This window comes from Cydia pomonella, chromosome 3, assembly GCF_033807575.1.
Source record: "Cydia pomonella isolate Wapato2018A chromosome 3, ilCydPomo1, whole genome shotgun sequence".
In the NCBI taxonomy this organism is placed as follows: domain Eukaryota; kingdom Metazoa; phylum Arthropoda; class Insecta; order Lepidoptera; family Tortricidae; genus Cydia; species Cydia pomonella.
This window is the reverse complement of record NC_084705.1, coordinates 13,200,309-13,227,647: the sequence shown is the minus strand read 5'-3', so window position 1 is coordinate 13,227,647 and position 27,339 is coordinate 13,200,309. Positions and strand designations below refer to the sequence as shown.

At 37.2% G+C, this 27,339-nt stretch overlaps 1 protein-coding gene across 20 annotated transcripts in view; it reads left to right on the top strand.

Annotated features, from left to right (window-relative positions):
• Positions 1-27,339, top strand: part of LOC133516130 (collagen alpha chain CG42342) — a 465,581-nt gene that overhangs the window by 167,018 nt on the left and 271,224 nt on the right. The gene's annotated exons all lie outside the window — the stretch shown is intronic.

Here is a 27,339-nt window from a genome sequence, read left to right as displayed (position 1 = left end):
TTTCCGAATAGAGCTTAATAGATGTTCCTGATTTTATGTATCCTCAACTAAAAGGTCGGTCAAATTAAACAAACTGCAATGCAGTTTGGCAGATAAATACCTAAATTATGATCTTTCTTGTACCTAATATTTTTTGGATTCCATAAATAAAAATAAAATAAAAACATCCTCTAATTGGTACTTCAAATTCAACATTTTTGTTACTATCAATATTTATAACCGTAATTGTATGCTGACATAACTAATTACAGGGAAGGCTCCTATTTTTAATTCTTTCTTCCGATATAGGTAGATAAGGACGGAACACATAAGTATGCATACCCTCGGTATATGTCTGTCCTTCTGTCACTGGCTCTTTTCGTTTAGAGTCAGACCAAGATAAGTTGACAGCAATTTTGACAGCCTAGACAGTTTAAGTATTATCTAAAACGTCAAACTTATATGAAATTAGTAATAATAATTTACTTAACACTTGCACAAGCTGGGCTATCAAAATCGCTGCCAACTTAGCTTGGTCTGACTCTAGTACTATGTTGATTTAGGTAAGTATATTATGTTGTTAGTAAAAAAAAATTAAGCTTCGTTGTTTTTTTTAAATTATTATTAATTAAACATACCGTACACAACGAATTTGTTATATCAAATTTGTAGATTGCAATTAAGTATAGGATAACTCTTCAATTCATATGTAGTTACTCATTGTGGCGTTATTGAAACACCCTAGAGCGATTGGCACAGGGAAATCAAATTACTGCGTCATTATTCTATCTATATATTTTCATTGGAAATTAGTCGCAATTTACAAATTTCCTGTCATTGTTTGACATGTTAATCGTTCCTATTTCCAACATGACAGTAGAAACTACCTATTTAAGTAAAACACACCCATCGGTAAAAGGGCATGACCACTTTATGAAGGATTTCACTTCATAATAATGTGTCCTATAGTCCATTCAATTTTGCAGCTCGCTGTACATGCGTAGGTTGAAATTATAATTCCCAAGTGAAAGAATAAGTCATAAGTATAAGTGACGCTACACCACTTGCGTGACGTGTGCGTGCACGGCTCAAACATTTTAGTGCACGCGCACGTGTTTTTCTACGGTCTACGCACACGCAGCCGGTGTGCTCTGGCCTTTATATTCGGGTAAAAATACGAACTGCTTCAGACGGTTTCTTTTTACCACCCTTTTAATACATTTCATTCATCGCTGCAATTCAAAGTCAGCCGTCTTTAATTTTCTCCTCCACCAAACTTCGGTCAACTAACAAAGCATGTAACTAACACTCGCGGAGGCTGGAAAGCTATTAAATTTTTTTCTCGCCACAACTCCAAGTTAATCCGGGGTTGAAAGCTGTCACCCGGGCGTCTGATCGAAAAAATGATAAACGCGGAGGGTGACACTCGCGAGGGTTACGAGTTTTGGACTTCACAGCAGGGAAGTAAGTACCCGAATGGTAGAATGAAAAAATGTACAAGATACGGTCTGAAATTGACTGTCTCTGAGTGTTAACAGTGTTATTAAGGTTTTTAGATTCGATAATATGATGTTCCGAATATTTCAATAATTAAATGCTCTAGCAAATTACATGAAGGTACTGGGGTAGATAAATTACACATAATAGGTGATAAATAAAAAAACAGCTAACAAAAGCTATGTTAACTAACACTATTTATCTTAAATTGTTCCTTTCCTATTGTCATCTACTCCAAAAGAGTCAATGATACTACTAGCAGGGTAGCATTGACTAGGGATGCTGCGGAGATTTTTAGACATCGGATGCGGAAATTGAAAGTTTCACATCCGCGGATGCGGATATCAAGAAGAGGGACATAAAAAAGTCAATTTTAACATTATAGTAATAAAAAAAACGAAACTTGGTATTTGAACAAGAAAATAGGTTATATATTCGCTATGTGCACGACTGTCACGCAACCTAGCATCCGCAAGTCTAGGGGAAAATGACAATGCACTACATCTGATAAAACTACTCCAAAACTAAAAACTACTTAACAGATTTTCATACAACTTTCATGTATCAATAGAGTGATTCTTGAGGAAGGTTTAGGTATATAACTTGTTAAAGTATTGTGTAAATTGTTTGAAATGTAACGATGTTGTTAGAAAAAATCACGCTAGCTAGGAGCTTTAATCGAAAACGCTGCCTAATCCGTTTGAGTTATACCTACACAATGTATGCTGGGGTTGTCTCTCTTTCATGGGTCTACAAAAAAAGTCCGTGATGTTGAATGTCTATCTTTTAAGGATAACATACTATACCCATTCTTAACTTCTAGAAAAATATCACATAGTATGTGGCATTTGCAAAGCTACTTACACGGATACAGTATTAATCATTATCAAATTAAATACGTTAGTTATATTAAGCATTTCATACAGATTACAATACACCATACAATTTAAATGACTATTTTAGGAGAAATCGTAAATTAAAGTTTTATTACGAGCCATATAACTTGTACGAAATGTTAAGATGCTATCCGCAGTTAGTTCTAATTTTTACCACCTAATGCGCTGGGATCGCTTTACTTACCCCCACCATGCACTTCGCACGGTCCCAATAATAAACAGTGACTTGGCAGACTATTCTGGATCTAGACGATTACATTATACGTGAAATAACTATTTTCATTCGAAACACTTGCTCAAAACGACGTCCTCCAATTTTTGGCTCATAATAGATATTAAAACACGCGTGCTTTTTCAGTATATTATCCGACTGAGTTAAGAAGGTAACTGATTGCTAATAGTATGCATCGAAACAGAGCCTTCTTAATTTGGTCGAGTAATACATTTTTTTTAAACCAACTTCAAATGTTCGTTCAAAGAGGTTTTATCACACCAAACATAATTTATAGATTAAATTATCTAATATTAATGAACAAACATAATATTTTATCGATTTGATCTCCATCCGTCGAATAGAAATACGAAAATATTAGCTTTTTACATTTTTTTCATTGACTGTTTGTCGATTTCATTCGTTCCTTTGCCTTGCTCGCGCATTGGAATCGTGTTTTAAAAATATAACGCGCCAGCCATTTTCCGTATTTGTCATAAAATTGGAATAGTTTTGCATGTTTTTAGTTTATATATTGACGAAAATGTCATTTTAAAGCATTGAAAATGAAGAACACATAAAATTGACGCTGCCAGTAATACTAATAGAGGCAAGAGCCGAAAACGATAGCCTTTTACCATCAAAATCGGGTGAAAAATAATTGGCGGCATATAGAACTTTTATTCAATGGAAAATCAGCAAAAACGCCCAGTGTTTCTTGGAAAACGTGTTGGTAGCTTACTTCAATGAACTGGCGAATAAGAGCCTACACGCCCAGCACGCGTTGGTGCACTTAATGGATGTTTAAACTGTATAGTTTTCAAAATGGTGGCTTTTAAAAATTGTACTTTTACTGTTTTGACAAAAGAAAAACGAATTTATAAGTTTTGTTTTTTTCTCGCAAGTTTGTTGGAAAACGTCGTATGAAACGCGTGTGTATAGGTCATTACCCACATCGGCTTTATATACAATATCGCCTCGTGTGTAATGACCAACTTAGCACACTTGTATCATAATGTAATTACTGAACTATACTTGTAAATAGATACATATTATAATACAATACTTGTAATAGTTCTACACTATTCAAATAATAAATAAATATATCCAAATAAAAATAACTGAGATGTCTGTTTTTTCTTGCACCGCCACTGGTGAACAAGTTGAACTGATCCGGGTGCATAGAATAATGGTGTTTTTTTATGAAGTATTTGTATTCTTCCAGTAATATGATAATACATTGAGCTTTTTCACGATCATGTCGTTCTTGTATAAAATAAGTTCAAATCGCACTTTGCGCTGGCGCTGCCATTGGTTTTATAAATTCACTTGAAGCAAGACACTTACAACAAAACTGAATATTCGCAATTAACAATATCTATTCATAACGAAATTACCTACATAATTGCCCGCTTACCGACTTGTTCTACATCCGCATTAAGCTTCGCATAGATTTGATGCGGATGCGGATCTTGAAAATAAGCGAAAGTTCCGCGGTTGCTGATGCGGATGCGAATATTCGTAACATCCCTGCATTGCACGCAAGTGCGATTTGTTGAACCAATACTTTAAAATAATAAGTAGTACATAACGATACATACGAACTGCGAAAAATAGGAATTACGATACATGTGCGAATTATCTATTCGCACATGTATCGTACAACCTTTTACAGTACATACAATAAAATAAATAAAACATACACAATAATAGGCCCTTTAATTTTTGACATAGTTATGTAATGTGCTAATTTTCGCACTAGTGCGGTATATGTACTGTCAAATAGATTTCAGCCTGTATATTAGCACAATATATGTGTTACACGAAAATAAACGCTCCTTTATTTAAACTTATAAGAACTTTGCACAATCCTCATATACTTTATGTTCGTAAACTGTGGGTAATCTTAGTAGTACAGCTTATTGGAGCTTGAGCTTACAATCGAAAACTTTTAACGATAAGATGTTGATTGTACGATTTGCGAGCTTTAGAAATAGGAAAGCAATATATTTGCGAAAATTTTGTTATTGCAATTTGATTTAGTGTTCCTGGTCTCTATTTCGGATCAAGTTAGCTGACGGGCCTGCCTTACCTTTATAGTTGTAAAGTTATAGGTTTAAGATTGCGTGGAAATTTCACCAGGTGCCGGCTATTTTGAATGATTGGTGGCTAAAGTGCAGCATGAAGTATAATCGTTCAATTGCGGAGAGCATTTAAGGTTGAAATTCATTCCATATTATTTTCCTAAATACTAATTCATTCTGCGTAGTGACGCAGATGAATGATTTGTTGATGTGCGTCTTCTTGGTGCGGTCGCGAATGCAAAACGTAACATTAGGAGGCCAGTGCTTCGCTTTAAAGATTGCGCAAAGAGGGACATGATTGCCTTCCATATCGACCACCGAGACTGAGAGAGGCAGAACACGGGTCGCAAGTTTTGTGATGAGACCTGGTTCGCAGCACTCGCTGACAAGAGGCAAAAACGACGACAAGGCGTCTCGGTACCGTTTTCGCAATTTTCCCTTGTTAGGTCTGTGGTAGACCATGTCAGTCTCACATCGGTCTATTCAGCCACCAAAAACGGTGTCTCTCCGGCGTTACACCATAAATCGTCTGCAATAGACGCAAAAGCCAATGATGATGATGTGATGTGCTTGATAAGAGAAGTGTCTCTTAGTATAGAAAAGCTAAACAAAATACATGACTAATACAGAACCGTATTTGTGTAAATAATGTTAAGTGAATTTTCAGCAATTCGAATTTTCCATTTAGTGCAGTCAGCATCAAATAGTTAGTGGCAGCTAAAGTGGAAAAATATATCGCGACATCCTTTTTCGCTGGCAAGAAAGATGTGTTATAAAATATGTGGCCCTTTTGGCCGTCACTTGCTTTGAAGTTGACTGTACGAGTCAGCGCAAAAGTACTTAACAATACCTATGTTTCCATTACAGCATTTAATCAATACATGGTGTATTGCATTTAATAAAACCAGTGTTCAACAATACATACCTATACGTTTAGTACACGCAATATTGCAGAGCTCAAAATCGCATGAGAGAATAAACATTTATACAAACAAATAAACGGTCACCATGTAATTTCCAATTAATGTCGTAAATAATGTGAGAACCAAATAAAAGAGTGGCGATATCGCAGGCGATAAAATGTCGCGTGCGACTGACGCGGTCGCCCTCGTTGTTTATTTGGATTATTGGAAGCTTAGCGGGGTCAGGCTGAGCGCATACATGCGATTGAAGTGACAATTTTGTATTTAGTTAGGTACTCTTAGTCGGTTCTTCGAGATACCATAGAAAACCTTGGCAGGTACTCAAACGGTTGGCTAAAGTTGATTAGGAAAACACCCCTTTGTTGTATACATCAATTCATTTATATTCTAATTGTAATATTACGATAATCTGTTCATCGTCGCTTAATATACTTATTCGACTGGTGGTTAACTATTTAATGTGCAAATAATTATTTTTGTAACCATAGACCAACCAATTGGATACATAAATAATAGTACATTACGATACAAGTGCGAAAAATAGGAAATTTGAAACGAGTGGCGATAAATTAAAGCACGACCGAAGGGAGTGTTTTAAATCGACATGAGTTGCGAATTTCCTATTCGCACATGTGTCGTACAACGTTTTACAGTACATATGGCCCTTTAAATGTTCGACACAGTAACGTAATATGCTAATTTTCGCACTAGTGCTATAAAGTAGCATCATATGTACTGTAAACCTAATTTTAAACAGTCATAATTAAGACGGATAACTGCGTTAGTTTTAACCGCGTTTGGTTGTAAACAGGCCTGCCGCATGGAAGTACAATTGTAAGTACGTATTTCGGGGGTTGAACGGATCATTGACGTCATCATTGTAACTGTCGCTAATGGTGACGATCCTGACAACAACTCGTTAGCCTCTATTCTATTAGATCCCTTGGTTGCCCGACGGAACATTATTAGGCTTTATTGATTAACCTTGTTAAATTAATAAAACTGTTGAGAGTTTTGGTCTAATTTATTGGTTCCAAGATAACTATTACATATAAATATAATTTCTAAATATGAAAGAAAAACATCTAACACTGTCTACATTGTTACATTTTGTCCCTTTCTCACAAACAAAAATATCAAAATGACAAACAAGGACAAATGATTATCAACGGCTTGTTAGACTTGACAAACATTAATAACGCCAAAAATCTACCCCTTTTTCGCGAATAACCTAATACAGTAGACTTCTATTTAAAAGCTTTGAAAACGTGTCGAACTCCGTTCTCCAGTTACAGACTTATTCTATTATCAAACCCTTCAACAAAACCATGTCATTCCCACAGCTTAATCGCTATTCCATGACCATCTGCCAGTTCAATTGATAAGTGGTCACTATTGTTAGTTACCACTCGTATAATGGTTATTTTTGTCCCATCGCCCACGTAACTTGAAATCGATGAACTGGTCATATAACACGGAATGGGAGGCGTTTACTTGAATGATTCAGCGTAAATTGTGTTGCGTGCTATTTCTATTTTCGTACTGGGAACTTACGTGGGGACACTGCTTTTAATAATAGTGTTATTGCATTTTGTAAATTTCATAGAGTTAGTCATACTATTTTAACTGACATGGGATTTAAAAAAACCACCTTTTGATACAAAATAATATAATAATCTTAGTGGCTTTTTATAGTACATTGTGCGACCCCCTCGTTAGTGAAATTTTGGAAACGATAGCCTCAGGAATACCCGAGATTACAATATTCTTACCCCCGGAGCTACACACAATGTTTTTCATCACACTTGCTCAGAAAAAACTAAGTAATATATTATAATTTAGGCATCGAAGGCACAGACCTATTCGGCACTCAGCCACGATTGAAAATTGTGTAAAAATATTTGAAACGGTTATTAAAGTAATCAAATTAAATCGTGTTAAATATAAATAAAAATATTAAATTATAAACGTCAGTATCAGGGATCGGAAACCGGTATTTTTTGTATGGGAACGAAAACGGTATTTTTTCGTTCTTTGTTAATTACTTCATTTCTAATTAGGCAATCTAATAATACGAAGTCGTTATCTGAAAACACAACTGAGTCCTACATTTAGAGTATAAAATAAACCGAAATATATGGTTATTTCGATGTTTTTGCAAAAAACCGGTTCCGATCCCTGGTCAGTATTTTAAAAGTTAAGCTTATTTACTTCCTTCTACTAAATTCCTTGTTTTGTATGAATTAGTGACATAATGTTAAACAAAGGTATAACTCTTTAGGGAGTACATTTTTTTTTTACAATCCGTAACTCCCATGGGTACAATGTAGGCCTATGTCCTTCAGTAGACCTGCATGAAATACGATCTTTTTCGAGCAAGTGTGATGAAAAAAACATAAATATGAAAATTACATGCTGATGTTAGAAAGTAGTAGTTCTTACTGAAAAAATATTAATGAAATTAGTTACTAATTAAGATATTCTTTAATTTGAATCTTAAAATAGTTAGGGTTAAAGCTGTTACAGAGCTAAGCCATGCGGACATACGGACAGACATGGCGAAACGAAATGGCCCTTCAAAATACATACGAATGTATTAATTTATAATAACTACCTATGTACTTAAGTATCTTCTAAACAGACTAAGAAAACAGCTTTTTATTTTAATAACACGTACGGCTGAAAGGAAGCGCTACCTTACCTATAGTATAATATAGACAACCAGTCTAATTATATGGTTTTGTTCCACCGGCGCTAGTTCGCACCATTGTTCTGCAACTTGGTGTCTAACTTAATCTCGTCTGGTAGTTATGCCTGGATTCTAGATTTTGGATGTAAATGGTATTACTATGAAATCAATCGTCTTGAAACTATGACTAGCTAACTGTATGAGATAGATAAAAGTACTCGTATACATATATTGTTCAGCGGAGATATAGTGGCTGATTCAGTTGTTGCTGGGCGAAGAATAGAAAGCCGTATTGATGGTCACATATTATAGTTTATTATATAAAAATAAGCATGATCATTACTATTATTATATTATTATTTTTCTACTAAGAGGTTGACTGGAAGAGATCCCGTATAGCGATTAGTTTGCCTTTGTTTGTAACTATGTTTCTCGTATTTGTTCCTCTATGTACAATAAAGAAAATACATATATACATACATTATGTTATAAGCTACGAGCACAAAATTGATATGTATGTTATGTTATATGGTTTACATAGCAGCCAATTAAATTAAAAACGAGAGCATGGAACAATTAATAAAATGAGTTCAATTGTGTTGAATATGCTAACATATATTTATAGAAAAAAAGTAGGTGTATTATGATGAAGAAAGGTACACAAAAAACACGCGAACCCAATTAAGATGATCTTGAAAACACGCAAGCTCATATTCGTGCAAAATTGCTCCCGGCCTGAGGGAAATATTTCATGTTACGCCTTCCCTGATACCTTGAGTAACTATTTGCTGAACAGAATTATGTTTGCCCCCACAGGGCCAGGCTAACAATTCCGATGGCTAATCAAAACAAAGCAAGGGTTCAGATATTGTACCAAAGATCTATATTGATCACTGGTCCTTAAATTAATTTTGCCCAGTTCAAAGATTACACATTTATTTAACTAGCCACTGTTTATTAGATAGGTGCTGACTGCTGAGATGTGTTTTTATTTTCTAATTACTTAAAATAACGAATCATCGGCACCATCAGGTTCACTTAGCTCTTTAAACAAAAGCCTAGTAAAGTTTTTTTTCCCGATTACGGGTTATGATTTGACACAAGTATATTGTTACATATTTCATATCTTACACCGAAGTATGCTGAGAATATATGGTATTTAAACCAAATTAACATTTGGATTGGACCAAATTAAAAAAAAAATAGTTCCAAACAATAGTCCGTACACATTCAAACTAGAACAACTTAAAGAACGTGAGTGATCCGTTTTTATTAATTTAATTAGTCAACAATAAAATAATAATAATACCTACATTAATTTTTATAAACTACAAATCTCATCCATGCCCACATACCACATAAGAGAAAACTTCCAAACTCTCCAAATGAATACGTAAGCAACATCGATTATCTGTAACTTCTTTCGACCCTGGGATAGTTTCAGCCAAAAGTTGTTTATTAATTTAGAATTTCATTTTGATCTTGCGAACTTGGTAATTTTGTTAGCATCGGGTTTGGTAGGTATTGCCTTCGCTAGATGTTTCGGCATTAGTGTGGTTTTGCTTCAGTCAACAAGATTGTCGAGATGCTTAATGATGACTGGTGTCCATAATTTTATCACTTGAAATAAAAATAAGCTTGCTATTAGAGACAGTTTTATGTCCATAAAGTACAAAAGTCATTGGTGGGGCAAAACCATTCATTTTATAACAAGGTACCTGAAGATGCTTGAACTTGACCCTTTCCAGCTTAGTTACTTGAAAAAGTCTTTGATGTCGAATGTTTATTACAAAGTCGAGGACTAGTCCAAACCAGAACCTATGACAACATCGGGTAGCAATTAAATCATTGTATTAAGTATGTCGAGGAGACTAGAATAAGTTGTTACTTATGTTCACACAGTTGAAGTGAGAACGCATATTAAATATATTAGCACCGGTCGGTATCTTCTTGGGGCTGTAGTGTAGAGTTAGAACCGGTGGTAGTTTTTGACATGACAAGTGCGTTGTAATATGCCTTTATTGAAGAATAAAGACTCTCACTAAGCATTGCGTTTTATTATTATGTTTTATTTATTAAATTAAACATGTATACTTAAGTACTTTATAAATAAATCTTAGTTAGGTACTTAATCAAAAATCGGTTACAGAAGTGTTTAAATTGAGTATGTTAATTCCATGTTAAACGAATACAAACGTATTTTTGGAAGCTCGCCTTTGAGACCCTACACTAAAGCATGCAGTACTATCCTTAAACTACTTACATTCCCAATTTTAATGTACATGTCAATGTCTCAATTAATCAATTACGAGCTAGGATCTGTGTGGGTCGTCAAAAGAAAACCTCGGGTCAAACGCCTAATTGTCTGTTTGCTCGATGGAGACGTCGTTCAGGCCCTATTCACATGCAAATAAATACATGAGCAACACAAGCGATTACAAAACCTACTCACAACGTTTTAAGATCCTTATTTGATTAAAATAAAACATTTCAAGTAAAGGGAGAAATAAATTGAGCAAATTGTGGGACTTTTTCTGTAGATTTATTTCGATTCTAATTGGAGTGTACGTTGTTTCAATTTAGATCGCGCCTGTAAACAAATGCGGGTAGATTTCAATTGCTTTACTTGATTGGACACATATTCTGCTTCTTACGGGTTGCTTACTGGACGGATGTTCTATGATCGGCTTGTATACCCGATATTAAACTTAACGTATAAGGAGAAGAAATCAGTTTTAAATAAAATAGGCTTATTTCATTGATTATTGAATATTACCATGATACCATATTCATGTACACACATAGATATGACATTAAATATAGAATATACACGAATAATCTTGATGACTTTAATAATGGAAAAAAAGTCTTAAAAACATACATACAGTTTGAAAGTAAATCGTCGATTTCCTTAGTCCGCTAAAACATTTCCATTTACTTTTAAGTTCCATTTCTCCACTTCATTAAACCGGGATTGATTTAGAGTACAGTAAATCTCTAAGAGCTCCGATGTGGTGAAAACAATCAGAGAAATGGGCTGTTGGTTAAATTAAACGTGACCGTTGACAGGACGGATGGCGCCGATCCATTAGGAGGCGGGAATCGAACCCGGGCCCCAGTCGGCACGTAATGATCTGTTTCGCTTAGCTATCTCTGTAAATTCTCTTTGTGCCCCAACTTACACCTATTATAAGTTATTATGTTCTAAATAAATGCTTGAAGTGAATAATATCTTGTCCCAGTTTCAACGATCAGTTCTTATTGCATAAGTAGTCCAAGGATTATTTGATGAAGATTGCAGTGCTACGACGTCGTTTCCTTGAATAAAGTCCTACTGTTATCAATTAATGAAGAAAATAAAGCACTTGTGACGATTTTGCAGTTTTCTCTTAGTAATCGGACTTTTCGCTTGTTATGTAAGGGTATGTTATATATGAATGTAGTTGTAGTTGTAATATGATTGACTATTATAAAATATTAGCCGCTCATTGATTAATAAATTATATCAAAGTCATCATCTTAGTATGATGTTGTTCTATCTACCTTTACAGCATATGCAAACTTGTTCGAAACTATAATCTTATGGAAACTATAGCGTTAAATCTACGCGGTTATCCTAGCGGCCTTAAGACAGGTCCCTGAGGAACACCAGAAGCCTCGCTGGCGTAAGTTACGCTTGAACTCTGGAATCAGACGCAAGGCTTAAGCGAATAGCTTAATTATAAAGTTTCTGAGTAAACTATCAAAAATTTCAGTGAATAAAAAATTGTAAACTTACACGTTGAATATGTTTAAAATCCTTTATTTACAGAAACATTCTTTTGGAGTTAAACGGCTTCTACCCATGTTTTTATTATATTTTATCAAACTCTACATTTATTAAACAACACTACATAGATATTCACTGAGTTTAGATCGAGTCCTTTCATTGGTTTAGACGTCTTTTCTATGTTGTCTATTCCGACACCCAGAAAGCCGACTCAAGAGTGGTGTTACAAAGAGGGTAGGAAGTTGACGGAAGCTGCGTATTTACCCAGCAAGGGCTCTAGGGTGTTTGGCTTGAGATAAAAGAATTGAAAGTAAAACAGGGGTAGATCAAAGAGTGTGAATTTGTTCAATTTTCTTATTGAATGCCTATCTCAATTTGTTTAAAATACATTGTGGTTGTGGAAATGTAATGTACTTTGATGTTCAGTTTCACTTTAATGCCTTAGGCTTCACTGATTTCTGATGAATTAAAAACCGGCCAAGTGCAAGTCGGACTCGCGCACCGAGGGTTCCGTACAAACCTGTAGGTATATATTATTATATGATGTAACAAAAATTTACGGTTTTCGCAATTTTTCCTTTATCTGTCCTATAAGACGTTGCTTCGTAACAAATTTCAAGATTCTGAGTTCATGGGAAGTACCCTGTAGGTTTTGATTCCCTTGCGAGTGTCGAAAATTTGCGGCATGAACGGCTGTATCTTTGACTTAGAAGTTTGATTTTTTCACAGCTCCAAGGGACTGTAGAGCTGAGTATTTGATATCTCCACGCGTTCCTAAGAAAAAGGGTCTTGAAATACAGACAGACGGACGAATGGACAACAAAGTGATCCTATAAGGGTTCCGTTTTTTCCTTTCGAGGTACGGAATCCTAAAAATGAGCACCCTTAGCTGCAATATTTTCGTACAAATACATTTAAAGCAAAGTTCGGGTTTAAAGGTAACAATAATAAAAGTTGATAAAACAAATACATGCACATTATCAAATAAATAAAGATCAGTACCCCTAGTGTAACTTTGATCGATATTATAACGTGACGAACGCGTTTGCGTTAAGTCTCATTTTGTATAGGATTTTGAGTTTCCAAAACGTCCCGCTTGGCGCGCTCTTTCGAAATCCAATACAAAATGAGACTAAACGCAAACGCGTACGTCAAGTTTGGAAATCGAATTTATTTACACTAGGGGTACTGTACCTCTAGTGTAAATAAATTCGATTTCCAAACGTGACGTACGCGTTTGCGTTTAGTCTCATTTTGTATTGGATTTCGAAAGAGCGCGCCAAGCGGGACGTTTTGGAACCTCAAAATCCTATACAAAATGAGACTTAACGCAAACGCGTTCGTCACGTTATGATGTCGATCAAAGTTACACTAGGGGTACTGATCGAACTTATTCAGCGGATGATTGTCGATCTATAGGTTAACTCGTAAAAATATTATTCGTTAAGATGTGCAGTAAAGTTCATTTTACGCTATCGCCCTGTTCTACGACTTAGTTCCAAATCTCTAGGCGATGTTAATGGCGTCTAATTGATACGCCACGCGAACTAACAGAATCGCTGACTTACTAATACTTGACTAATTTTGGAACAGCGGCGAGGGAATGTGTTCGTGATGCCTCCGAATTTATAAGAATTTGTGGCGTTAATGGTTTACCAAAAGGCAAGAAATAGACTTTTAAAAATGTCGACGTAAGGAGTGGATTTATTGTAAATTTTAAGTAAATATTAAGCCGAAAAAATTGGTCCGAATAATGCAGCAATAATTTATTAATTGCATTTAGACATGACACGCAAACATCGCAACGCGCTATTACTTGTAACTGCATAAACGCATATGAAAATGCACACATTATCTCGGGTTAAAGTTAAACTTGCTTAAAGGGGCACAGTCGTGCAGTTATGCTAATTTGTTTACTTGTTTCGATAGGCGAGAGAATCACATGAATGCTTGCAATTAATGTCAGAAATGTTTACCTGTTTGGAGATACAACTGGATATAATACTTCCCGACTACCTACTCAGAAACGCTATTTGGCTGATTACTTTTATCTTAATCGAATTAAAGCTCTAGTGAGTCATGTGAACACTAAAATTTAATTGTCGTGTTTCACTTCAAAAGTGTGGACACTTGAAAAGACATTAGTGTGGACAACGCGCTGTGGAGTGACTAGAATTAAATATGTTTGTAAACTCTTAAACTAAAATATTATAAATTTCTGTATCAAAAAATATAATCCAATCACATATCAATTTCTTTATCAATAAACCGTTCGGTAACAATACAGTTATTCCCGTAAAGAGTTAAACGAAATTCCAACGCTTAACAAACCAATCATAACCCAGGTAAAACAAACAAGCCAGCCGGTTTACGCCGTCTTGACAATCGGAGTTTACTGTTTCAATTAGATAGGTTTTTAAAGAGGCGTGAGCTTTCACAGGATGGTCAAACAAAGACATTTCCTTGTGTTAATATTCACGTTTTTAAATACCTACTCATGGTGTTTACATGCCTTGTAAGGGTCTGCGCCCACTAGAAGCAGCAGTGCAGACGCTTTTTTTAGACTAATAATAATCAAATATGTTAAATACAATATTAAACTAACATAATTAATTTTCTTATTAAAGTTCAGGTACCTTAAACGAGAAAATCATTATTTATTTTTTATTTTATTTTTTTCCCATATAGGTATACAAGATACACTTATGTCCGTCAATGTACATTATTGTTACTTATCAGTATGTAGTAATTAACACTTATACATATTTAGTATCTACTCTTTACGTTACAATGTCACATCACAATCTTCCCACACATTTTTATCTGTTAAATAATCTGATACTTTATAGTAGGCTTTCTTAGTTAAATTGGTTTTTATAACTCTTTTAAACATATGGTATGGTAAATCTGTTATGTAACTAGGTATTTTGTTGTAAAAATGGATCGATTGATTACATTATCTATAATGTTTTAAAACTAAGTATTAAATAACAGTAAAAAATATAGTTAAAGTCTAGTTCTGCTCAATTGTGCATTTAAACTTTGGCTAGCAATAACAGGAAATGAAAGTGTTCCAATACACATCTATTGAAATTTCGGATCATCTATGCTGTGGGCAGTGAGACGTGGGCTGGTCGTAGTTGAGCGTTCAGTCCATCACAATACCACGCGTGATAATTAGTAACATTTTTGCTCCCGTAAATAGTAACGTCTTGTTCGTCTTTTAAAACAAACGAGTTTTTGTGCAGGTGGATAACGCTCAACCCTAGTTTTTAACGTCGACACTATTGAGTATAATTTTAATGTAAATTTTTCTTTTATGATGTCCCACTAGACGCTAAAACTTTTCCGCGTACCCACCGATGTGGTGCGTGTTGGATTTGAAATTTGTAAGTACCCATGCTCCGCCTAATAGTAAGCGGTCTTGTGGATATCAACCTGCCTGTGGACTTCTAAGGGCTTCGTAACTTCTCTCTCTCTCTTAATAGTATACTAGAAGTCTTGATCCATTTTTTGAAAAACTTGATAGTCCTTTTGGGTGAACCTATGAGTATGACAAAGCACTATTATTTTCTTTGCCGACAGCGACAGTAGGTACACTTTTTCGTAAGCTTACTGAATGCTTAGGTTTATCAGTAATCGATCGCATCGTTTGACCTTGCATTGGTTAGGTAGCCCTGAAGGTCGCTGGGTCATTGTTCGCGTTTCGTTAATATGAATATAACTAATACTAAAGAAAACTGATAAGCAATTGGTCACTATTTTAACAACGAATAAATTGTAAGTGATTATAGCCGTAGCTCGCTACGTACATACGTCCACTTAATTTTTTTTTTTTCATATTTTATGAAAGTTCAAAAGACTCCAAATCTTGACTAGAATGAGAGAATACCTTAATGTTTTGGACCATTTGTATGTGTAATTTATTTTCCTATAGGTTTAATTATATGTGACACAATGTATGAGTAAAAGAGATGTACTGAATTACTCATCCCTAAAGCCCTTCAACTTGTTATTCGTAATTTACCTTACTAGTAAATAGATCCCGTTAGTAACTATAGGTAAGCTGTACATCATTTGTAAAGGAGCTTTATTCTAAATAGTGCATTCGACAGATCAAAATTATAAGGAACACGTTGTGAGTCCGCCGCACTGATATTCGTATCCATTTACAAATTGAAATATATATTCACGTAGAAAATATGTAATAGAATTGCTAATAAGCGACCTAAATCTAGCTCAAAATAATGCTCTGACTTTGTCTCAGCGGGTTGAGGTTATTTTCTATGATGGCAGCAACTGTGATGAAGCCATGTGCTGGGGATATGAGGTATGTTGTAGATTTTTCTTTTTCTGTAATAATTTCATGTGTTGACACAAATTGGAATTGCGTAAAATCAATGGTACATACAAGCTTACTATAAACTTAAATATATCTAAATTATTATGAATAAATAGTTCATTATCAGCAACCCAAGCTTCGTCAAGTGAACAAATAACAAATCATTGGAATTGTATTTATATTGAATGTTTACTTCTGAATACGGCAAAAGCTAAGTCAATTAACACGCGAGCTTCTCAAGCTCAATGCTCGATGAAGTCGTTAGCTGTGTTGATATTTCTTATTTGTACATTTAACTTTAACTTGCGTTTAACGGTATGCTCGTTGCTCGCTAGATAGGAAAAACTGAATTGAGTGGTTTGATTAAGTATTGATACGTCGGTCTACTAACTTGAAGCTTTTTTTCTATTTCAATGAGTTGTGATAATGTTATTCCTAACGGATATGGCTGCGGACGGGTACTATAAGTCCACCCCTTCTCATCCTTATATTAAGAGGGTTACCAAATTTAAGTAAACATTCTCCTCTACGTAAGAAAAACGCGAGTTTAAAGTAAATCAGTGAAAGATCAGATGAATCAGATAAGGATTGGCTATTATTGTTATCCAGTTATTTTGCATTATTCAAATACATAATATTCTCGTCCTATAGACAGATACTATAAATGGTCTCTAAGTAATATACTTAGAGACCATTTATAGTATCTGTCTAGGCGCATTTTAACTACTTAACCACTCGTGTTATTTGTTAGTCATGCAATCACACCCGCTTAAAGTTTCGAGAACATAATATAAAACTATAAATAGTAAGTAACGAATCTAAAATTAAAATGCGACCCCGAGTCACTTTACTGCCTTTGACTTTTAAATCTTCGAGCCAATAACTTACACATTTATACAGTTTTATTATTCTTAACACAATAAACAACTGAGGTTGTAAACAAACAATCAGACATGATATAACTCAGCATTAAAACCGTCCTTATTACCACTACGTAACGGCTAACTTCTACATTAGGTCTTAAAGTTCAGTACTCTGAAATCAGTCTTATGTCCAAAGAATAAGCTGCATATAAGAATGTATTACGATGTGAAGTCAAGCGTGTTAAGTGTAGCCCGTATTGTAATGGGCCCTTTTATTTTTATTGCCTTTTTACTGAGACAATATGCGAAGGACAATGATGATGTATCCTGTACTTAAGAAAAAGCATTTCTTTCTCACACGAACACTGGAATTAATGTAGGTACGTATAACATATTATGTAAGACATAATGCTCATAATATATACATCCACATACAAGAAAATAAATAACATGTTACCGACTATTTTGTGACATTGAGTTTGTCAAAAACTTAGCAATTCTGTCACTTTTTCAAGTCACATTCGACCTATTATTTTGTTTATCATATATAAAACACCTATGTATGTTCATCATATGTATATTCGGCGCCGTTAACCATTTTTTTTAATATCACGTTAATTGATGATATAATTGGCTTCTTTAATGTGTTTATTTTACTGGACATTCACCTCTACTTAGCTTCTACTTTAAGCTCTATTATATTCTCAAAAACAACTGCTTAGGATTTGTAAGTACCTCAGACACATTAATTGCTCCATCCATCATGACGTTCCCGTAGTGTCATCTATAATCAGACAGCACACAATAAATAGCTAATGACTCTTTGTTAGCGCATGATGAATTATCCGGGTAAAAAATCTATTACAAGGGGACAATCAGAAGGATCAGTGCGGATTACTCTGTTATGATAATGCTTAAACAGAATAACATAGAACAATATTCATTGGTTTCGATACAATAGCTTTAGAAGTAATCTAACTATTGAATGTTTAGTTTTGGCACAATTGGTAGGTACAGTCAGCATCAAAAGTAGCGGATCAAACAAGGTTTCAAAAGTATCTACCATTCTGAAACAGCTTAACAAAATGTGGTGGTTCTATATGTAGAAAAATTAAGACGGGAAAAGATATACTTCTGAATGTAAATTTTAGAGATTTATCTATATTTGGATAAGTTATCCGGAATATCAGATACTTTTGGTGCGTTGTTTCATCCGCTACTATTGATGCTGACTGTACCTGTACCATACAACTATGTAGGTACATAGCATTTTTTTTCGGGTCCTACAAATATTATGATTAACTTGTAAATATTTATAATCTGATATCTGTTCGTGCTGCTCTTCTACAGAGAGTAAAAGAGCAGCAACAGCAGCAATAGCAGGAGCAGCAGAGAGCAAGTAGGAAAGTCAATGAAGTTTAAAGTCTTTAATAGTAAATTGTTAACTAAGGTATGAAAGCCACCTATTTTTGTCGAGATATTTTGGGCACACGCAGTGAGAGCACCAATAGTCCGAGACTGAAATGGTGCCTTTCACCCGAGTTTTTTTATACAACGTCGGTGGCAAACAAGTATACACACAATGACCTCTCTTTTGGACGTAGTTTAAGGACGTACCCGGGTCAGGTAGTATTTATTGAGGGTTCAGTTAACAATGTAATGGTGAGTTAATTATCAGAATAGAAATTGTACAATAATTTTTTTTTTTTTTTTTTTTATACCACGACGGTGGCAAACAAGCATACGGCCCGCCTGATGGTAAGCAGTCACCGCAGCCTATGGACGCCTGCAACACCAGAGGCATTACATGCGCGTTGCCGACCCTTTAAAAACCTGTACACTCCTTTTTTGAAGAACCCCATACTGTAGCCCCTCGGGAAAACCTCGGCAGGAAGCTGATTCCACAGCCGAAGCGTTCGCGGGAGGAAATTCCTCTTAAACCGCACAGTACGCGACCATTTAGGTTCTAGGGTGTGAGGATGAACACCCTGCCGACGGCGAGCGGTGCGGTGATAGAAAGCGGCCGTTGGCATCATGTCAAACAATTCTTCAGAGCACAGCCCATTGTACAAGCGGTAGAACACACACAAGGAGGCAAAGTCTCTCCTTAGACTTAAAGGTTCAATACCGCTTGTGAGTTTGGGATCGTCGACGATTCGTACAGCGCGCCTTTGGACTGAGTCGAATGGTCCAAGCTGGCATGCAGGTGCTCCTGCCCAAAGGTGACAGCAATACTCCATATGGGGTCTGACTTGCGATTTATAAAGCAGCAGTCTTTGCCCCGGAGTAAAGTATCGCCTCGCTTTATTGAGCACACCCAGTTTTTTGGATGCCAGCGCAGCCTTTCCTTCCAGGTGGCTACGGAATTGGACGTCACTGGAAATGTCGACACCGAGGATCCCAATACTCCCTGATATGGTAAGGACTGAGCCCTGGAACTGTGGGACCACAGTAAATGGGGTTTTCTTAGCGGTAAACGCGCAAACTTGTGTCTTGGTGGGGTTGAATCGGACTAGATTGTCCCGACCCCACACCGAAACTCTGGATAGAGTGCTCTCAATGTCCGACACAAGCTTTTCACGACTCTCCAGCACCACAGAACGAGGGATATTGGCACGGCCTGTGTAATAGGCATCCCCAGTACTGTCGTCCGCATAGCAATGAATGTCGTCGTTAGACAACATGTCATTGATGTGCAGCAAAAACAGCGTTGGGGATAGCACAGAACCTTGCGGAACGCCAGCGTTAATGTCCATGCTATCGGAGCAGCTTCCGTCTACTACGGCTCGTATGCGTCTGCCGGACAAAAAGCTAGCGATCCATTTGCATAGTCCCTCCGGCAGTCCATAAGATGGTAACTTCGATAGGAGACCCCTATGCCAGACCCGATCGAACGCCTTCGCTATATCTAGGCTAACTGCCAATGCCTCACCTTGACTCTCAATGGCCGAAGCCCAGCGGTGTGTGAGATACACTAGAAGATCACCAGTCGAGCGACCGTGGCGGAAACCATACTGGCGGTCGCTGATCAGGTCGTGTTCTTCTAGGTATCTCAGGAGCTTTGCGTTAATTATACGCTCCATGACCTTTGAGAGAAGAGAGGTAATAGCGATAGGCCTGTAATTCGATGGGTCCGATCTGTCGCCCTTTTTAGGCACAGGGTGCACAAGGGCCGTCTTCCACGAAGATGGAACATGCCGTTTCTTGCTAGAGAGTGTGAAAAGGCGCGCCAACACGGGACACAACTCAGGAGCACACTGCTTAAGTACAATCGCTGGTATGCCGTCTGGCCCGCTCGACTTATGAACGTCCAGCGATAGCAACTCCCGCCGAATATCCCTCTGCGTGAATGAGATCTCTGGCATGGAGTATACGCACCGCGGGATGGTGGGCGGCACGGCGCTACCGTCGTCGCTCAGGGTCGAGTTTGAGGCAAAGAGAGTACCAAGAAGATCGGCTTTCTCCTTTGCACTATGGGCCAGATCACCATCAGCTTTCCGCAGTGGTGGTAAGGACGACTGACAAAAATTTCCCTCGGCAGCTTTGGCAAGCGACCAGAACGCGCGACTCCCAGTGGGGTAGCCCGCTAGTTTCTCACCAATTCTGCCGACGAAATCGTATTTAGCCCTGGCAATGGCTCTCTTACTGGACCTCGAGGCAGCGTTTAATTTGCGTTTCACATCAGAAACGTTCGGATCCTTATTAGCTACGGCCTTGGTCCAAGCCCTGTAAGCGGCTTGCTTGCGAACTGTAGCTTCTTTACAGGGCCGATTAAACCAAGGACGTCTCTTCGCTCCCGCAGCTATTACTGAGTTGGGAATGAAACAATCCATTCCCATCAGTATTGTCTCGGCGACATTGGCTGCGCAGGAGTCAGGATCTTCTGATGTGAAACAGAGCTGCCTCCACGGGTACGACGCGTAGAATTCACGCAATCCATCCCAATCTGCTGACTTATACTGCCACACGCGTCGCGAGCTAGTTGGCCGTGGTGGATCGGGCCGCGCGCATGGTACCCGAGTCTGGACGAGACAGTGATCGGATGAACCGAGAGGCGCGTTCACTGAAACGGAATATCCGTCCGGACGTGTGGTCAGCAGGAGGTCCAGTAGAGAGCTTGTATGGTCCTCGATATCTGGTATTCTCGTGGGAGAACGTACCAGTTGCGAGAGTCCATAGGCCAGAGAAAATTCGTGAGCAGACCTTCCCGCGTGGTCAGTGGACCGGGAACCAAGCCACTCAATGTGGTGGGCGTTAAAGTCCCCCAAAATCACGAGCTCTGCGGAAGGGTACTGCTCGAGAAGTCTGTCAGCCGTTAATTGTAGGTGCTCGAAGAGCCGAGTCGTCTCCGTGTTGCCGCTGTGAGACCTGTACAGGCACGCGTAGACACGAGTGTGGCCGCTGTAGTCCACACGCACCCAAAGAACCGACAGGTCCCTGTCTTCATAGGCATGAAGGCGGCGACAGCAGACATCCTGCCGGGCGTACATACACACACCGGCGTGTCTCATGAACTTGTGTTCCAGTGTATAGCCGGGGTACAATAGGTATGAAATGTCCGCCGGGCAGGATATCTGTGTCTCCGTTAGAAAAAGAATGGTCGGCTGCGCAGATTCTAGGTGGTGATGGACTGCGCTTAAATTTGAATGCAGTCCCCTGATATTACAGAAATCCACTTGCGTGGAAGGGGATGCCGCCGAGAAACCGTTTCTTTTTTTAATCTTATTTGCCATTTTTTTTTTGTGTACAATGACGATTCGGCGTGTTGACGGCTTAGAGGACAAGAGAATGGAACAAATCTGCCAAAAGGTTATGTAGGGTATTGCGGTCCACAGGCGCGGCGTACGGAAGGGCCCCCGGTCCCCCCCTGTTACAGCAGCCGGGTCCACTCCGGTCTCCTTCTCCGGCACGACTACTACAACAGGGATTTTGCGCGAGGTTGGTAGTTCAGCCTCCCAGGGCGGAGATTAAGTAGTCCCTGGGTTCGGGAACCCTACTGACCTGCGGGCGGCCAGCGGACAGCCGTTTCACCGGGTCTCCCTGATAGCCGCGCCTGTACTCCGCGCCCACACATACCAATTGCAGTATTAGGAGTTCTGTAGGTCCCCCGTCGTCAACACGCCACATCCTCGTTGAGCTCTGGCAACCTTACTCACCGGCAGGAACACAACACTATGAGTAGGGTCTAGTGTTATTTGGCTGCGATTTTCTGTAAGGAGGAGGTACTTCCCCAGTTGGGCTCTGCTCTGGAATAGAAGTGGCATCCGCTGAACTGTGCCCTACCACACAAAGCTGGATGACAATTACTGTGCCCATACCTCTCTTTTGGACGTAGTTTAAGGACATACCCGGGTCCAAAAATACATTTCAACCCAAAATTTAAATTGTAATAATTGCTCATCGTAATAAAAGAGAAAAAAAATGTACTTAGAAAGTACAGTGCTCTAGAAACGTACCATTTTCTGCACATATTTTAGAACAACGACGACCTTTCATGCATGAGAAATGAAAAATATGTATGCAGCTTCTTTAAGGGAAATTGTTTTGTGTAATGTTAACGTGCATCTTGAGGTAAATGCATATTTAGGTTTTATCTTATCACTAAGGAAGAAAAAAATAAATGTGATAAATGCGGTTTGGAGTTGACTGTGAGCCATATTTTAGTTGAGTGTTTAGCATATAAGAAAGAAAAAGATATCTGTAAGTTGCCTAACACCTTAAGTGATTGTTTAAATAATGGATATTTACATGTACTCAGGTTTATAAAATTAATCGATATATATAAAAAATTGTAATTCTCTTGTGGTCGCTAATGACCTTTGTTGTTAAAAAGCGACCTTAAATAAATTAAAAAAAAAAAAAAAAAAAAAAAACGTTACAATGGGCTTTACAAAGATTTAGTTTCCCTGTTTTCCCACGGACCTCCAAATAGCAATAACCGTTTCGAATGTTTATTTTCGTTGGTCACCGAATGGGGCATAAAGCACCCGAAGCCGTTGACCCCGTGAATCACGCCCTACAAAAAACCGGGGGTGCGGTCAACCCTTTTGCTTTATAATCGTATAGCAGTTCTAATCGGGCCTATATGCAGATTGGTTTGCGAGTAATTGGGTAATAATAAAATGTTTTTACCAGTTAAGATCTAATTGTGTTTTTGTTTTGTTATTTAGCCTCCAAGGTATTGGTTTCAGACTGGCGGGTCGAAACTCTTTTATTGCGTTATACTCGTACTATATTTTTTATCTACGTCGACGTCGGGTGAACATCTAATATGTTACGTATTTTTCGCAGTACGCTTGATATGAACTTGCCCAGTAGCCATTATATGCATCTGCTCCTGCTCTCTTTGGAGGCATAGTTTGATATAACCCAATTTTAAAGGTATTCAAATGGATTACACGTATTCATAGTTGTCATGGTGTATTGAAAGAACACACGCTATGGCTGACTCAAAACCCTAAATTAAGCGGTTCACAGTTGATTGCACAACCTGCAACGCAGCTGTTCGCACACGCGTCGTAGGTATCCAGGGTTGAATATTTTATATTTCCTGTTATTAGGTAACTTAGTAAGAAGCAGTCAATTAACCTAATCAGTGTACTATTTTATTACTGCACTATAGAGTAGCTGCACAAGTCCGATTTTGCAATACACATTCTATAATAAAGAAAAAATCATATATACACATTATCACGCAATTATATGGCTGTAATAATCTAGTTTTTTTTATTTTATTAACAATAAAATGTGTGATTATTTATGACTTTCTTTAATTCTACTGACATGAAATATTAGTCACTTTTATATGTATATATATATATATATATATATATATATATATATAATTTATCGCTGAATTTTATAGGATAGGACTGAGAGCTGAGAGTAAGTGTATTTATGAGTAATAATATTTGGATTGAAAACTGTAATCGTCAGGACAGGATGTTAGGGCGGCAACACTACTGCCAAGTAATAGCCATAACGTTTTGTCAGCCATGTGTCAAATGCAATTTGGCATGGTGTCAAATGAAATACTCGTGCATTAGGTTAACGACACAAAGCAAAAATTACAATGCTGATAGTTGACACATTGCCAAAATTGACACAGCTTAGTAGTTAAAAGCTTTGTCTACGCTTTTCATTATCATAAAATGTTTCAATAGTTAGGCTTTCCCCCACGAACTTAAACTTATTGGTATTTATATTTATAACGTTACGTTACGTATTTACGTACGTAAGTAATATACGTAATATATGTATGCTTTCATTTGTATACTTACTTACTGCTGTGGCGCAGCGACCCGAAGTGGATCTTGGCCTCCGACACCAAAGACCGCCATACTTCTCTGTCCAAAGCCGTTTCTGTCCAGTCGACGGCGCCGAGGTGTCCGAGTTTGTATGAAAACAAATAATAGTAATAATATGGAAAAAAGGCAACTTCGTCAGACAAGTTTGAAGATTGGTTCAGATTTAATGTATTTTTACATAAAAATCTCCAAATTTAATGTATTTTTAACCATAGAGACTATACATCTCTATTGTATTGTAGTAATTATTTATTTTAAGATTATCATAATGTAATGTTTACCCAGGTATTGGCTGTTGTATTTATAAATGTTGTTATGTCTTTTTCATGTCACTATAATGTTTTACTGACTTTTAAAAGAGTCCTTGAGGCCTACTTGCAGATAAATTTTTTGAATTTTGTAATTTTGAATTTTGGTTAAATTATGTATCCCAATATAGTTTATTAAATTACCATGTATAGTAAAATATATAGTTATCGTTGGACCGTAACGCATGCTAACAATATTCATGTTTGTTACAGGTACCTATGTTTAAAAAAAATATATCTGCAATTCGTACGTATTCAATAAAATACAATAGGCAGCGTGCTGCAAATTAACAAGTAGTATTTATTCAGTAGGCAGGTACGTTTAATATCCTAAGATAAAAAAGACATCCAAAACCTGTTACATCACAACAATTTTTTTTTTTTCAATTTTGTTAAGTCTATTGATAAAATTGTACGGTGACCATACCAAACACATCGGTTACGCATATATTATGCCCAATGAGCCGTAACGTCACGTCTATTCAATGCTATTAGTTTTTAACAAGTTATTTGTGCATGTTACTCTCTCCATAGTTGTAAATAAGCGAAATTCTGCTTCTATGTTTTTGTACTCTTCAATTTTGGTTTGGTTACGGTTCAACGACGCTCAGCTAGACGCTAGACAGGAGTGTGGCGAATCAAATGCATCTAATGGATGAACTATCGTGTCACACAATACTAGAAGCGTAAAAGACATTACTCGTTCGTTGTCGCAATTGGTTTTACAATGCATAATACTAACAATTACTAGATATTATACTAAAAATGTACGAGTATAGTGCCTACGACTTAAGTGTCGGATAGTAATTTCAATCATTTCAAACGTGCAATTAGGGCCAGTTGCACCCACCACATTTAGCGGACTGATCAACGTCAGAGAGCAGTGAGGTATGAAACATCCCATACAATAAAATTTAGCGAACGCTTTAACGGTGACAGACAGTTTGGTGCAACCGACCCTAAATCTTGTTAATAGTACTTACCTACGATAAAATTAACAAATTGTATATATAATATAAACCTGTTAGTTAACTGCGAAGCTAGTTTTCAACTACATTTTTATGGTCTGGTAAGTATAGTTTAGAATTGCAATAATTTTTCATTTCACCAACGTAAACTAACCTAAAGTCAGACCAAGATAAGTTGGCAGTGATTTTGACAGCCCATACTGTCGCGAACGTATTGCGAACCGGCTAATATTTGCCAACATCATGGAGTAGATGGCGCTAGTAGTCACGTTTAAGTTAAGTAACCGCTTCTAGATTATTGGGATTTTTAGGCTGAAGTTGAGAGGGTAGATGAGAACGACAGTAGGAAAAAGGAGGTTGTGTGCGAACAAATCTACGGCGGAGTGATATTTGCTTTTAGATCAAGTCAAGGACGTTCTTATGGTGTTATTAGAATAATGATGTGTCTCTTGTACATTGTGACCAACGTTATCAGTACTCAGAGTGAACAGTGATCCAGTGAGGCTAATATGAACTTAAGGTAAACTTTGTGTGAGGAAAGGGGTCGCTATAAGGGGAGGTTTGGAGGCGACTATTAAGCTCAAGAAACCAGGTGGATAATCATGTGAAACTCATTTACATGCAGGTAATAAAGTCGGACACCAGCACAACTCATATCGTCATCTCACTAACGTCCAGGCCTCGTATAGGTATGTAGTATGTTTACATATCGCTTTCCAGTATCCGTAAAAGCATTAGCTCATTCGATGGGTAATAAGTATGGTGAGCTTGACGACACATACAGTGCAAGTGTTATTTTAAAAGTCACTTCTACGAAATTATGGCGTTTACTTAACATTTGCACAGGCCGGGCTATTAAAATCACTGCCAACTTATCTAGGTCTAACTCTATTAGAAATTTCAAATTTACGGCAGAGTTTATAGTGAGCTAAAATTTTAAAACCATCACGATTTGATTACGATAGCACTATAAAATCTCGTTTATTATAGCTCAGCATCAAGAGCCAACTAAAATATGAAGTAAACTCCATTCAAAGTGCAGTTTATCCTCTAAAATGGCTCCGACTGCCCGCGCCGCAGATGTAAATAGTCCTTATCCATTTTATTGTCAAGCACACAATACCAGCTTTTTGCTCGATAAATACTAGAGCTTGGCAGAACTTTGCTAAAATGCACTTTAGTGGCTTTGGCTGATCGTTAGTTTTAATGCATAGCTTTTGTAAGAATAAGTCGTTAGAATGCCAAAAGTGCTTTTATAAAATACAGTCACAACTATTAAACCATACAATAAAACGGAATCTAACAGAAATAATAACTATAGGTTGATATTGATAGAAGCTTATTTTTCTCGATAATCGGAGAACTTGTGAATCATCCACGTTTTATATACATACGAAGTTATAAAAATGAAATCAGCTGAGCTCCTTCTCAAATTTGGGAATTTAAGGTAAATATCTACATCGCGCTGAAATTGGGGGCGGCTCCTATAGTTAGTGCGATAAG